Source organism: Neomonachus schauinslandi, chromosome 1 (assembly GCF_002201575.2).
Source record: "Neomonachus schauinslandi chromosome 1, ASM220157v2, whole genome shotgun sequence".
Taxonomy (NCBI): domain Eukaryota; kingdom Metazoa; phylum Chordata; class Mammalia; order Carnivora; family Phocidae; genus Neomonachus; species Neomonachus schauinslandi.
Genome location: NC_058403.1, coordinates 190,430,366 through 190,445,368, shown reverse-complemented (window position 1 = coordinate 190,445,368; position 15,003 = coordinate 190,430,366). Strand labels below are relative to the sequence as shown.

Genomic DNA, 15,003 nt, shown 5'->3' with positions numbered 1-15,003 from the left:
AAAGATAATCAAAAACAAACTTCTTTAGAACTCTGACTATATTTTTTTAAATATATTGATAGATCAACGATGATAATGACAGATACAAAAACAAGTCACACCCATATTCGTTTTTTTAAAAAGTAGCCCCAAACTTTACTTACTACACGTAAACATTTTGTGTATTTCCCCCACCTGCTCCCAAACAAGCTCAAAAGTTCTCAGAGCAAAGAAGCAGCCCGTTTTTCCTCAGGGAAAATGATGCTCTGCATTTTGGTTTGTGCTAAGTGACAGTTGGGACCTCCAGAAAATTCACCACAGAATTCCTCATCACAGAGAACTTAGCTATAAAATACTCCATCCTAGAGGCATGACCCCCATACACAAGTGGCTTGACGGTGACTCTGAGAAGTGTTTGCTTCCTGGGATGTCAAATAACGGTCAAGCATGTTGTTACTTCCCACTCCTGTACACATTCCAGACATCACTAATCCACCACAGTCCTCATTTCCACCAAGGTAGGAATTCTTCTCAACATAACACTCTAGATGGTTTACCAATAATCAACTCGCATTGACTCAGGAGTTGGAACCTACTGGCCATTCTGGAGCTAGAAGAAAAAGAGGTGGTTCGACCATCAAGACTCCTATACTTCTAGCCAGATCCTAAATGCTATTACCAGAGAAAATGGTAGTCCTGTCTTTTTCTCCCTTCACACACTTCTTTCAGGCTGGTGTTTTGGGACTTCTTTTCCATTTTGGTTGACCTAAATATTTATTCCACACTAATCCACACCTAAAGGAGAAATGGCACAAGGGAACAGTAGACCATGTCAGAGCTCCTGGTCCCATATCCCCTGGAGAAAAGTAGTAGCAGCTCCCTGTCATAGTCATTCAAGTACTTTGTTGCAGAATTTTATGTAGCTGGGTTACAGGGTTGTGATTATCCCTTCAATGTTAGGACCCAAATGGCCTTATTGTGGTGCATGATGGCCTCCTGCTCTTCCTCTGAGGATATGTTTAGTGTACTTTATTTTTCTTCACCCTTAGACACTAAGACCACAGATTTTAGAGAAGGGCAAACCAGGTTTCAAATTTCCATTCTAACACTGATTGGGTGAGTGACCTTAGGTTAGGGATGGGCATGTGACCCACATTGGCCCAAAAATATTTATACCATACTTTAGCTGGAACAATTGGGAAAGATAAGCTCTTTTTTTTTTTTTTTTAAGATTTTTACTTATTTATTTAAGAGAGAGTACATGAGAGTGGGTAGGGTCAGAGGGAGAAGCAGACTCCCCACTGAGCAGGGAGCCCGACGCGGGACTCAATCCTGGGACTTCAAGATCATGACCTGAGCCGAAGACAGTCGCTCAACCAACTGAGCCACCCAGGTGCCCCAGATAAGCTCTTTTTCAGCTAGAATTACTTGCCTTTGAGATGGAGCTTCTGAGGACTACCATATGGAAACGGCTGCCTTGGGAGTGAAGCTAATGCAAAGGAAAGCAGAGCCAAACTTTTTTTTTTGTTAAGATTTTATTTATTTATTTGACACAGAGAGAGAGCACAAGCAAGGGGAGTGGCAGGCAGAGGGAGAAGGAGAAGCAGACTCCCCGCTGAGCAGGGAGACTGATGCAGGGCTCCATCCCAGGACTCTGTGATAATGACCTGAGCTGAAGGCAGACGCTTAACCGACAGAGCCACCCAGGCGCCCCAGAGCCAAACTTTAGATAGTATGAAATCAAAACAAGTGACATCACTTGATACCCTGGATTCAGCAGTCATTGAAGGTACATCTACCCCAGGCCAGTTTAGTTACACATGCCAGGTAGACTGACTGAGTTAATGGCTCCAATTCTTTACTCCTTCCTGCATCTATATCCTTGGCAGTGCCCTCCCAATCTGACTCTGAGTTCACTCATATGATTTGTTCTGGCCAATAAGGTGGTAGCATATGGGAAGGCAGCAGAGGCCTGAAGTAGCACTTGTGTTATCTGCTTTCTTGCTCTTTTTCCTCTGCAATAGTAATTAGAATATGCCCAGTCTAGCTTGCTGTTAGAGGAGATATATGAAATAGAGTCAAGGTGTCCTAGTCAACAGCCAACCAACCGCAAGCCCAGTCAAGTTCAGCAAAGCTGCCTAGACAACCAGCAGGTGACCACAGATGCATGAGCGAGTCCAGCTGACATCTGATGAGCCCCATACACTAGTGGACTAAACAAATACTTCTTACTATGTCACTAATGTTTTGCAGCTGGATGTTCTGCAGTGTTCCTGCAGCAACAGACAATGGATATATTCGCTCATAAGTTTTTTCATTACATTCAATTCTAGTTGGGGTATCTGTGATTTATACCCTAAAGAGTCCTCATATACAGTGTGAGGAAATATTTTCCATAAAAGCTCCTCCTTTCCCTAAAAAGTCCCAACAAAGAATTATACTCCTGTTTCAAACTAAGGAACTTAGTTTCAAATGTTTATGTTGCTCAGAGCTTCATTTTATTTTACTTGAAAATATACAAAAATCATTTTGTATCTAAGATTTTTGCATGATAATCTGTTCTCTAGAAAAGGCAAATCAACAGTTCCAACAATAGGATTCAGTTACATAAATGATGAGAGAGACAGACAGACAGTAGATAGAATAATGTGACTGTAACATGAATAGTTAATGAGGTGGAAAGATATTCATGACACACCAGTCAGGGCAGGGATGGGGGAACAGACTACAAAACATTTTTATGGCTTACATTATAAAACACACATACATACACACTAACTTACAGAGAAGACTGGGACAACACACATCAAAATGTTAACAGTGGTGGGATTCCAAGTGGTTTTCATTTTCTTTTGTTTATTTGTATGTGTGAAAATTTCTATAATAAAGATCTTTTATATTGTCTTTTTAGTCTCTTTCATTTATTTCTGCTCTGAAATTTATTTCTGATCTTTGTTATTTTCTTCCTTGTACTAACTTTGGGCTTAATTTATTCTTCTTTCTCTAGTTCCTCAAGGTGTAAAGTAGGTTGTTTATGTGAGATCTTTCTTTTTTTCTTAATATAGATGCTCATTGCTATGAATTTAAGAAGATATATTTTTCCCTTCTATAATTCCAACAGCTAAATGAATTTGTTATTTTTTCTATGCTTAGAATCTAGGAATTTAGGTACCGGCTGAGCCAACACTATTAGAGTTGTCTTCCTGGAACTGATGAAATCTAACTTGTCCTTCCCTGTCTTCTCTTGTATCTAGAGGCAGACATTTCTGAGGTCTCTAGCTAGGTTGGAAGTCCAGTCCAAATCTGATAAAATGTATACCCACACAGATTTCATCTTGGGTGATTTTACCAGCCTAGTTGGCCCAGGTGCTGGAAAATTGCAATAACCAACAAAAAGTGGATCTGATCATTTTGGAAACACACACACACAACACAGAGATAACATACTATATACAGAGATATAGTAACTTATTTGAAACAATGTTTCCTTATTTATTTTTTTTTTTAAAGATTTTTTTATTTATTTATCTGAGAGAGAGAGAATGAGAGAGAGAACACGAGAGGAGAGAGGTTCAGAGGCAGAGGCAGGCTCCCCGCCGAGCAGAGAGCCCGATGCGGGACTCGATCCCGGGACTCCAGGATCATGACCTGAGCCGAAGGCAGTCGCTCAACCAACTGAGCCACCCAGGTGCCCCAATGTTTCCTTATTTAAAGAGCAATACATGTTGACAATGGCTTCCAGTTTCCTTGGGGTCTCTTTTTAGGTGTAGTATCAGGTTTATGTTAGTGTCATGGAATGGACTGAGAAACTTCATATTTTTCACATGTTCTGGAACAGTTAGCATAATAAGCAACTTCTCTATCCCTGAAACATTTAGAAGAACACAACCATAAACTAAATGGGCTTGGTTGTTTGTTACTTTTTTATTTTTCACTATGTTTAGTGATCTGTTAAGGCTTGTTACCTATTTTGTATCAATGATCATTAAAATGTTTCTTTTTTCTTTTTTTTTATTTTTAAAGATTTTATTTATTTGACAGAGACACAGCAAGAGAGGGAACACAAGCATGGGGAGTGGGAGAGGAAGAAGCAGGCCTCCCGCTGAGCAGGGAGCCCGATGCGGGGCTCAATCCCAGGACCCTGGGATCATGATCTGAGCTGAAGGCAGATGCTTAACGACTGAGCCACCTGGGCGCCCCCATTAAAGTGTTTCTGAAGCAACAGTCCATTCCATCCAGATTTTTCAGCCTTACTGGTATTGCTTTAACTTTTCCTTAAAATTTTAAAAATCTCCAGTTATGTCCCTATTTCATTCCTAATGTTGTTTGTATTTTTCTGTTTCTCTTGATGACTGTATGACAAATGTTGGTCTGCTTTTTTAGTGTCTTAAAGTTACAGTTTTTGGGGGCGCCTGGGTGGCTCAGTTGGTTAAGCAACTGCCTTCGGCTCAGGTCATGATCCTGGAGTCCCGGGATCGAGTCCCGCATCGGGCTCCCTGCTCAGCGAGGAGCCTGCTTCTCCCTCTGACCCTCCCCCCTCTCATGTACTCTCTCTCATTCTCACTCTCTCAAATAAATAAATAAATCTTTAAAAAAAAAAAAAAGTTACAGTTTTTGTTTTATTGATACATTTTACTACATTCTATCCTCCATTTCATCAGTATCTCTTTATCCTTAATAATAATCTCTACTTTCTTTGTGTTTACTTTGTCTTTTCGTATTAAATATTCATTTACCTTCAAATCATATTTTCTGATGAAGGTATATAAGATCATACACATTGGCTGCGTATTCCAGGATTTTATGTATAGAATTCTTGTCATCTGTAAATAGCTTGCTATTTTTCTTTTGAATTTTTTTTTTCTGTGCCAGGGATTATTCAGAAAGATATATTTAAATGTCAAAGTGGTTATAAGTTTTTGGCTAATTGGTTCTAATTTTGGCTAGTCATTCTAATTCTTGGCATTGGGATCATGGAATATAACATACATGTTTCTAATCTTTGAAATTTGTCAGACTTTCTAACTGGCCCAAGAAATTATCAGTTTCCTTAATTGTGAAAACAACTGATGGATGATTATAGAAAATTTTTAAAATGTAGATATGCAAACAGAAGAAAATGAAAACACTCCCAAATCCTGGCACCAATAGGCAATATCTGTTAATAAGTTGATGTTGTTGCTTCCAATTTCTTTTAAGTGTGTAATTTTAGACAAAATTAGTTATTAAAATCTATATAAAGTCTTACACTCTCCTTTTTCTTCAAAGTCTTGTCTCAGTGTCATCTCCTTTTTTCCACTTAATATTAATGCCATAAAACATCTTAATAAAACATGATTTTTAATGGCCACCATGAGTCTCCAAGATGTCCACCAATTCCTCTCCTTCCTGTACACCTTTGTCTCGCCTTCCACAAAGAGGTGGATTCTATTTCCCTTCTACCTGAATCTAGACTGGCCTTGTGACTGGTTGGACCAGCAGATGCTGCAGAAGTGACACTGTTCCAGCCCTGAGCCTAGCTTTAAAGAGGCCTAGCAGCCATGAAAAACAGAGATTTAAGGCCCAAGCTATCTTACTGGAAAGAGAAGTCACACAGAGAGATCCCAGAAGATGAGACATGAAGAGAGCTACAAGAAGGAGAACCAAAGCATCCCAGCTAAGAGCCAGCACCAAGACACCAGACTGGTGAGACAGGCCTCTTAGACTGTCCAGCCCAGCTGCCATCTAAAATTAGGTGCATGAGTGACAGCCAACACTATGTGTAATAGAAGGACCACCCAATCAACCCAAAGAGTGATAGGAAATACAGGAGATCAAAATAATGACTGGTCGGGGTTTTGACCCTACTAGAACAAGAAATACATATAATTCTGTATTTATTTTTCAAACATTCAACAGAGAAGCCAGAATGTCAAAAGGAATACAGGTCCATCATCATCAGTCTGTATGTCTAAGAAGTGAGGAAACAGGTGGATATTGCTTACTCCAAGAGTACACCAGACAAGAGGCATTATGTACAATTCCACAGAACTTATTAAATCAAAGAGGAATTTCAGAGACCATCAAAATAACAATAATTTCTTCACCAGTACACATCCTCTTAACAATAAATCATCATTAGCAACCTAGGCCCAACACTTTATTTGGGAATTACTCTCTTTCTCCAGATTTACAAAGAGCAGGATGGTTTCCTGGAACAATTTTGCCCTTATAGCTAGTTGCAGCACATAGGGTGATGTTCATTTCAGAGATGAGACTGGCCCAGTTGACAAGGTAAGCCAAGGCGAGTTCCCATGGCTGTCATGTCCTCCTAAGCCTCATGATTCCTACTTGTTCTACTGAGTCACTCACAAACCCCCCCCACCCCCAGCTGTGTTTAAGTCTCCTGATATATTTTTAGGTACTTGTTTTGACACTCAGGCTTTTTTGGATTATAGTCTCCTAATTCTCGTCTATCCTGAACTTTTTTTTTTTAGTTCTGTAAAATGAATCCCTGAGAAAGAGCAAAGAGGGGGCGCCTGGTGGCTCAGTTGGTTGAGCGACTGCCTTCGGCTCAGGTCATGATCCTGGAGTCCCGGGATCGAGTACCGCATCGGGCTCCCTGCTCGGCGGGGAGTCTGCTTCTCCCTCTGACCCTCCTCCCTCTCATGCTCTCTGTCTCTCATTCTCTCTCTCTCAAATAAATAAATAAAATCTTTAAAAAAATAAAAATAAATAAATAAATAAAAACATTACCTGCTTCTAAAACATTAGATACTGCCTTATTGACTCCTTTAAAAATAAAAAATAAATAAAAAAAAAAGAAAGAGCAAAGAGATCAACTTTTTTCAGCAATCAATAATGCAATAATGCCTTCTATTGCCCATGACTGACTTCAAGGTAACCATTTCTAAGCTTTTCCACCTACCCATAAATGCATTATAGGAAATAAGGTCAAAATTAAGATTTTACTGTTTCAAATACTATTATGAAGCCAAGATAGGCTCAATCATTGAGCTTTCTTGTAAACTCTTAAAAACACCTGCTTTCTTATATAGTTGTGATGTACAATCCTAAGAAGGATAAATTATTAATTAGATTAAACTGAGCACAGAAACAGACAAATGTTGCTGAATACGACACAAAGGAAATTAATTGCATGACACCTTTCACTTCCAAAACACCTCATGAAAAAAAATTCAAAGTTTGAGGGTAAGTTCCATTTAAGGCTCAAAAACATAATCAAATCACAGACGCTATTACGGACCTGTAAGAAAACTTTCTCTAATTGCATATGGATTCATAAATAAAATATACACTCATCCACTCATTCTTTAAAAGGTTTATGGACTCTTGATCTCTAAGCTCAGGGGGAAACAAGGTGGAGAGAGCCTTGACTTCTGTCTACCTCAAGTGTCTCAGACTATCATGGTCTGGAATGGTCTATTTTAAAAAGAAAGCACTTCCTCCTATCTGCTCTAAATTAGGTTAAGTTTATTTCCACAGATCTCAGCCTCAGCCCATCACCTGAGCCCTGCTGACAGACCGTGTGAGCTGAGATCATCAGTATCTCCCAAGATTTAGCCCAAATTAAAATATCCTTTTTTTTCTTCTCAACATCCCTAACTTTTAAAAACATTTGTGTCACAAAGTACAGTTAATTCTGAAATTCTTCTAGAGGAAGACAGAGTGCAGAACAAATCTCAAGCAAGAAGCAGCTGCCCAGGAGCCAGATGTGGCCCACAGATGTGTTATACATGGCTAGCACAATGTTCCTTAGAATTTTGATCTAGTTGCCAACAGGGAGAGATACAGATATTTCAAATTAAAATACAGATTGCAGCATCTCCTGAAAAATCTGAAAATCTGACAATGCCAGACCCATTTCCCCACGTGACAACTGGTTAGAGCCAACCAGCAGCTACCCCTTCAAGAGAGAGCATGCCCCCTCCAGTTTGCCACAGTGCCCTCCATTCCTTACGGCCTTGTATTCAATCTGATGCTCTCTTTTCATGCTTGCCCCTCTAGGCATTTACATTTTACCACTCTTACCCATATAAAATATCTTTTTTTTTAAGACTTTATTTATTTATTTTAGAGAGAGAGTGCGAAGGGGGGGGATGGAACAGAAGGGAAGGGAGAGGGAGGGGGAAAGAATCTCAAGCTGGCTCCACACTGAGTGGGAAGCCTGACACAGGCCCCAAACTCAGGACCCTGTGATCATGACCTGAGCCAAAATCAAGAGTTAGACACTTAACTGACTGAGCCCCTAAAATACCTTAAAGAGGAATTCATTCTCCTTCGCCACCCAGTTAGAGTCCGTTACCAAATCCTATCAATTTGGTAACGGACCTCCAAAATCTGTCTTGATTTGCTCTCGTTTCCCCTTCTACTGTCACCACCCTATTGCACCAACATGACTTGCTTCAGCTCTCCCATACCCTCCCAAAGCATCTCTCCTTTTCTAATCCTCCTCCTTCTGTCTCACACATCATATTCTAAAGTTCACTCCTGATCACAAAATACCTCCCCTGACTCACTTAAAACCCTTCAAAGCATCCCAGTGCTCTTTGGACAAATACCAAAATCCTTTCCATGGCCTGAGGTCCTACAGGATTTGGCCAATGCCAACAGTTCCAGCCTTTCTTGCCATTCTAATCACTGACTCTGCCTGAGTCTTCTTTCTGATGCTCAGTTGCATCAAGTCCCTTCCTACTCAGCTTCCCCTGTGCTATTCTCTCTGCAGGGCTCATTCCTACTCATCACTTAGATCACAACATCCAATTGCATACCCTCTACAAGGTCTGTCCCATCCAAATCAGGTCTCTTGGCTATGTTCTCTCAAAGCATAATGCTTTTTTTTCATGGTATGAAAGACCCAGTCAAGGCTGCACCTCCTCAGACTCTTGGTTTGCAAAATAGGAAACCATGCAGGAGAGTAATCAATATGCACAAGGGATTCTGCAGCCTTTGGGGAGGAAAGTCACTGACACTCCACTCACAAAGCCCAAGATTCAGAGTAAGTGAGCCTGGTGGGAGGAGATGAACATGGTTACAAACAATACTAGAGCTATCAGGAACAAAATAATTACTTCAAGATAAGAGGGTACCCAGGCTGGTGATTGGGACTCAAGACAAGTGACCCAGGGGTCATGGAGAAGCCTGTATGGACAAAGCATGTGGGTGAGATGGGAAGCTCCTAGGGGCCATGCCATGCTGCATGGAGCCTGTGCATTGGGGCACAATGCTATGTACAAGGATATGACCCATGAGGAGGTCCAAGTGTTCCCGGCAGGGCTCCCCACAATCAGACACTGAGACAAGGATTTGGGTACAGGTGGCTCATTTAGAAGGTAATCCCAGGAAGCACTCTGGGGAGAATTTGGCACTAAAACATGAAAGTGAAAGAAGTCAACTTGGGGTACATTTTCGAGGAAGTTTCTGCTGTGGGAAACTGGGTTCAGTCCTGCTGAAGGAGCTCTGAGAAACAGTGTAAAGCCTGCCTCAGAGTTATACTTCCATCAGGGTAAGGTACCCACTGACCATCGGTAGACATCTGCTCCCCTGGCACTTCCAGCCTACATTGCATGGAGGCAATGAGAAAGCCCTCATGTTCCAAGTACAGTCCACGAGTGCCGAGATGTGGGTGAGACACCAACGGTATCTGCCGCACCATGCATGGCACACCAGTGGCTGAGCTGGCCACTGAGAAACTGGGTTGGCCTTCCCTTGCTGGACCATATAGTTGGGACCATAGCATCCTCCTGTCTGAGGAAGACCAGTCTCAATGGCAACACCTTGTGGCTCAAAGATGCAATCACAGGGGCGCCTGGGTGGCTCAGTCGTTAAGCGTCTGCCTTCGGCTCAGGTCATGATCCCAGGGTCCTGGGATCGAGCCCTGCATCGGGCTCCCTGCCCGGCAGGAGGCCTGTTTCTCTCTCTCCCACTCCCCCTGCTTGTGTTCCTGCTCTCGCTATATCTGTCTCTGTCAAATAAATAAATAAAATCTTTAAAAAAAAAAAAAAAAAGATGTAGACGAACCACGAGAGATGATGGACTCTGAAAAACAAACTGAGGGTTCTAGAGGGGAGGGGGGTGGGAGGATGGGTTAGCCTGGTGGTGGGTATTGAGGAGGGCACATTCTGCATGGAACACTGGGTGTTATGCACAAACAATGAATCATGGAACACTACATCTAAAACTAATGATGTAATGTATGGGGATTAACATAAGAATAAAAAAAAAAGAATGAATGCTGTTCTAAAAAAAAATAAAATAAAATTAAAAAAGATGCAATCACATAGCAGAATAGTGGGACAGAAACCATCTCTGGACTTAGGTATGGGATTTATATCCATATCCCCCTCACTTTGGGGCAGTGTAATTCTGGGGTAGGGGGTCAGGGGAGAAGACAGGGAGAGGAAGAGAGAGGTAGGGAGAGCCCTGGATGACAGACCTGGAACTTCCTGCTAAGCTGGCAGGTGGGTTCCAGCATTTCTGGTTTAATTTGGACAAATGAAATTTGGAGCAAGGTTTTTGAACAATCCATATATGATCCAAAAGCGCTTCTATACTTTATAATTCTATATTAATTTGTGTGATTATTTACTGGGGCCTCTCTGGGCTCCCATTTTAAACCCTTACCCTGTACCCCAGGGTTTTTACATTTCTTCTAACATTTGTGGGGCCCAGGGCAAGGGTACAAATAGAGGCCCAAATACCATATATCCATACATTTTACAGTTATAAATCGAGCTAACAACCTGGTAAATAAAATATATTCTATCTTCCTACCTTGACAAACATAAAAACGTGGAAGGTGAAGTTTTAATTTTAAACTAAGAATTCTTGGATTCTTTAATGTTCTGGCCAAAACACGGTGGCAAGAGGCAGGCCTGTCTCCAGCCAACATCCTTCTCTCCACACCCCTGGCTTAGCCACACCCCAGGGGGTCTCATACACATGATTCTGCAGCCTGCACACTAGGCTAGCTCTGTCTAGACCAGGGCCAGCCAACTTTTTCTATAAAATACCAGATAGTAAATATTTTAGGTTTTGTGGGCCATTAGTCTTTGTCACAACAACTCAATTCTGCATTTCAGCACAAAAGCAGCCATAGACAATCTGTAATCAGATGAGTGTGGCTGTGTTCCAATAAAACTTTATTTATAGAAACAAGTGTTAGCTGGATTGAGCCCACAGGCAGTGGTTTGCTGACACCTGGTCTATACTTTTACAAATAGGCGCCCCTCAGCAACTCCAGGCCTAAGGGTATACACATTGGTAGCTTGACTTCTCCTCAGGAGGACAGACCTGGCAAAAAATCCCAAACAGACCCTGGAAGACAACTCGAAGTCATTTAGGAAGGGAAGTCTCAGGCCTGCGGGTACCCAGAGTGGACCCTAGAATGCCGTCATAGGCTTCAGGTGGGCACCTCCATTCAGCACTGCAGGCTCCTCCCCCATGGGGAAGATGCAGTCAGATGAGGGCCAGAGTGGGCCCTCTAGAGCCTGAGGCCCTTTGTAGGGGCTCTTCCTAACCAGACCTAATAGAACACAGAGGATTCAAAACAGTTTTGAATATGTGAAAGAACATATTTAATATTATGACATTTTCATCATATCATTGAAATCACTTCCATGACGGGGTGCCTGGGTGGCTCAGTCATTAAGCATCTGCCTTCAGCTCAGGTCATGATCCCAGGATCCTGGGATGGAGCCCTGCATCGGGCTCCCTACTCCGCGGGAAGCCTGTTTCTCCCTCTCCCACCCCCCCTGCTTGTGTTCCCTCTTTCGCTGTCTCTCTCTCTGACAAATAAATAAATAAAAATATTTTTAAAAAAAAATCACTTCCATGACAATTAATACAACAATTTTGTTACCATAGCCAGGAAGGTGAGACATAGTTTGTTTTTTAATAATTTTTTTAAACATTTATTTATTTATTTGAGAGAGAGAGTACGCCTACCTGTGCAGGGGGTTGGGGAGGGGCAGAGGAAGAGAGAGAGAGAGTCCCAAGCAGACTCCATGCTGAGCATGGAGCCCAATGTGGGGCTCGATGTCACAACCCTGGGCCGAAAACAAGAGTGAGATGCTTAACCAACTGTGCCACCCAGGTGCCCTGACATAGTATTTTTAAAAAGGCAAAAAAGGACCTCAAAATCAGATCTGATTGGAAACACATCTTTCATTTCTTGATGTGCAGTCTTAAGCAAAATAATCTCCAATCCTCACTTTTCTCAGCTGTAAATGGGGATAACAGCAGTACTTTTCATAGTGATTTGGGAAAGATTAAGTAAGATAATAAAAGAAAAGTAATTAGCACAATGCCCAGCACCCAGCTAATGCTCAAATAAAGCTAAATGTGATAAGCTCAAGGTTACCAGAATAGGGCACACTGATTTTGAAATTCCAAATTGTCTTAGAACTCTCTTAGTTCATGACACTTGCCTTGTCAGACAGTCCTAAGTCAAACTTAGCCTACTATTCAAGACATCAATCATTTTTTAAAACTGGAAAGAAAAATAGCCATTTTTCCCATCATCTTCAGGCTACAATATTACACATCTGTAGATACTGAAAGTCCCAATAATAAGCCATTTCATTTTTAAATTCCACAATGATATGAATCAGGAAAAAAAAAAATCAAGCCTGATGTAGCAGAGATTTTAAAAATTGCTTTCCCATCATTCTCCAAGCACTTTGCAACTCAAACACATTCATCCACACATCACTACTCTCTCCTTTAGTTCCCTCAAACTCGTTTTATAATTACTGTTTTCCATGTACAGATTTAGCATGATTACATGTTCAGCTGCCTTGGCTCTATTTTATGGTAAGGTACGTAAATGAAGAGGCTGACTATATTCTGTACTACAAGGTAAGGACTCTGTATATCCATGTATTAGTTAACTGCACTTTCCATTAACCATTTCCATAGTTTTAATTTCAAACTCTGTCCGTTTATTCTAAAGGATTAAATTTAAAACCTGAAACCCCTAAAAACTTTTGTTAAAGGAATAGACCACCATCTAGTACATAGCTAAATCCACAAGTTAAAAATATAGCAAAATCTCAAACAATAAACAGTAAAAATAGAAAAGCTGAGATGCTAAATCAAAATAAAAAGATAATTATGATTAATATAATATACTGACTATAACAATATTATTCATTGCCTCATAAAGTTTCATAAATATAACAAATTAAGCTGGTTGCACTAAGGAGATAAATAAGGTTTTTAGATTCATTTTTAAAACACCTGTGCATTTTCTTTAATCTGCAAACATAAAATGTCAATTGACAAAGCTTTAGCTATAGTGTACTTACGAAAAAAGAATATTCAGGAATTATTGGGTTTACACTAAAAAATTCTCCATCTGTCAACAGATGTTCCAGAGAAAGTATAGAAAGGTAGAAGAATAACAATTCTACCCCTATACCCTTAAAAACTCAATCACACAAAATTTTTCTACATTTAAAATCAACACGTAGGATTACGTCTAAATAGGCTTTTGCTAGAAAAGAAAATATACATAATCATGCACACAAGGAAAAATTTTGGCAAAGATTTTAAGCTATTCCAAAAAGAAGGGAAGAAAAAAAAAGGACCACCATCAATACCAAGAGATGGGAAATGGCTTCAATGTGCACATTTTAGAGACAAGCATTCATCTATGTATTCTGCAAAGAAGAGAAAGAATGAATGCTATATCTTAATTCTGAAATTAATGAAAATATGACTGATTACCATGAAGGAGTCACCTGAGCCTTTAGCAAGGGCCAAGGCAGGGCTGAATGGTACTCAGAAGTGCCTCAAAAAAACTGAAATTATAGTGAATGAGAGTCAATATCTACATTAAGTCATCAAAAAACTCAGTTAAATCTCTTAGTGCACAGATAAGGGTGAACTTATCGAATATAAAAAATATATTAAGAGGGAAATTACAGCACATAGTTCAAATATCTTCAACAATATTTCTAGAGAACAAATCTGCAATATGGTTTCTGACCTTCCAGAGACCCAAAGCCTTCCATGTCAAAAGGGAGCCACAGTCCCTTTATTCAGGTAACATGAGCAATAACTCTATTGTGCAAGGCTGCCAGGTGTTGTGAACACTGGAAATAGATGAGAGCCTCTCTAGGAGTATAGGGTGTGGTCTCAGATGGAGAGAGTCTTATGAAAGAAAGACAGAGTAGTACCAAAGAGAGAAAACCCAGTTGTTTAACCTGGGCGAGTACTGAGGAGGGGGTAGATCCACAGCTGTGTATAAAGAATTTATAAATTTCATGAGAACTTAAGGTTGTTTTTATTTCGGTACTCCGAAAACAAATAATGTAAGGATACCCTTGATCATCACTGCAGCCATGCCCATTGTGTTTGAGCAACAAGCCCTACCCTCAGGAATCACCGTGGGTCAATGAGAAAGGAAAAAAGATGGGACTTGGGAATCTAAATGATGTGTTCTTACTCAGTGAAAGGTAAGGGAGGTCAAGTTCCTCAGCATGAATCAAAGTTTCGCAGAAGCTGAATATTGTGAATATGGTGGAAGAACTAAGTCACCACCCAGTACATGGCAGCGGAGAGCAGCTGACTGCCAAAGAACCCACCCAGAATAGTAAGCAGTTTTTTACATATTTATCATATTTATTTACAAGCAGTAACTTAGTTAATGTGGTTAAATTAATTTTGTCTATTTGAATTAGTAATATGAAGTGTACTTAATTTCTTTGTTTTTTAAGTTTATTTTGTAATCTCTATACCCAACATGGGGCTCAAACCCACCACCCCAAGATCAAGAGTCGCATGCACCACTGACTGAGCCAGCCAGGTGTCCTGAAGTATACTTAATTTCTAAATTGATTTAGGTTTTATAAAGGAGTAGGAGCTAAGAAACAAAAAAACTAAACTAAACAAAAAAACCTCACCTGCAATTACATTACATATTACCATTACAATCATTACACATTACAATCATTACAATACAATGATTTAAGTCAACCCTTGGTCTTTAAAAGGTATCTCTCCCGGGCCCCTGGGTGGCTC

General features: G+C 40.4%; 1 protein-coding gene across 1 annotated transcript in view; it reads right to left on the bottom strand.

The window, feature by feature from the left end:
* The window catches only part of ERC2 (ELKS/RAB6-interacting/CAST family member 2), a 917,787-nt gene that overhangs the window by 886,959 nt on the left and 15,825 nt on the right, over window positions 1-15,003 (bottom strand). The window lies entirely within an intron of this gene.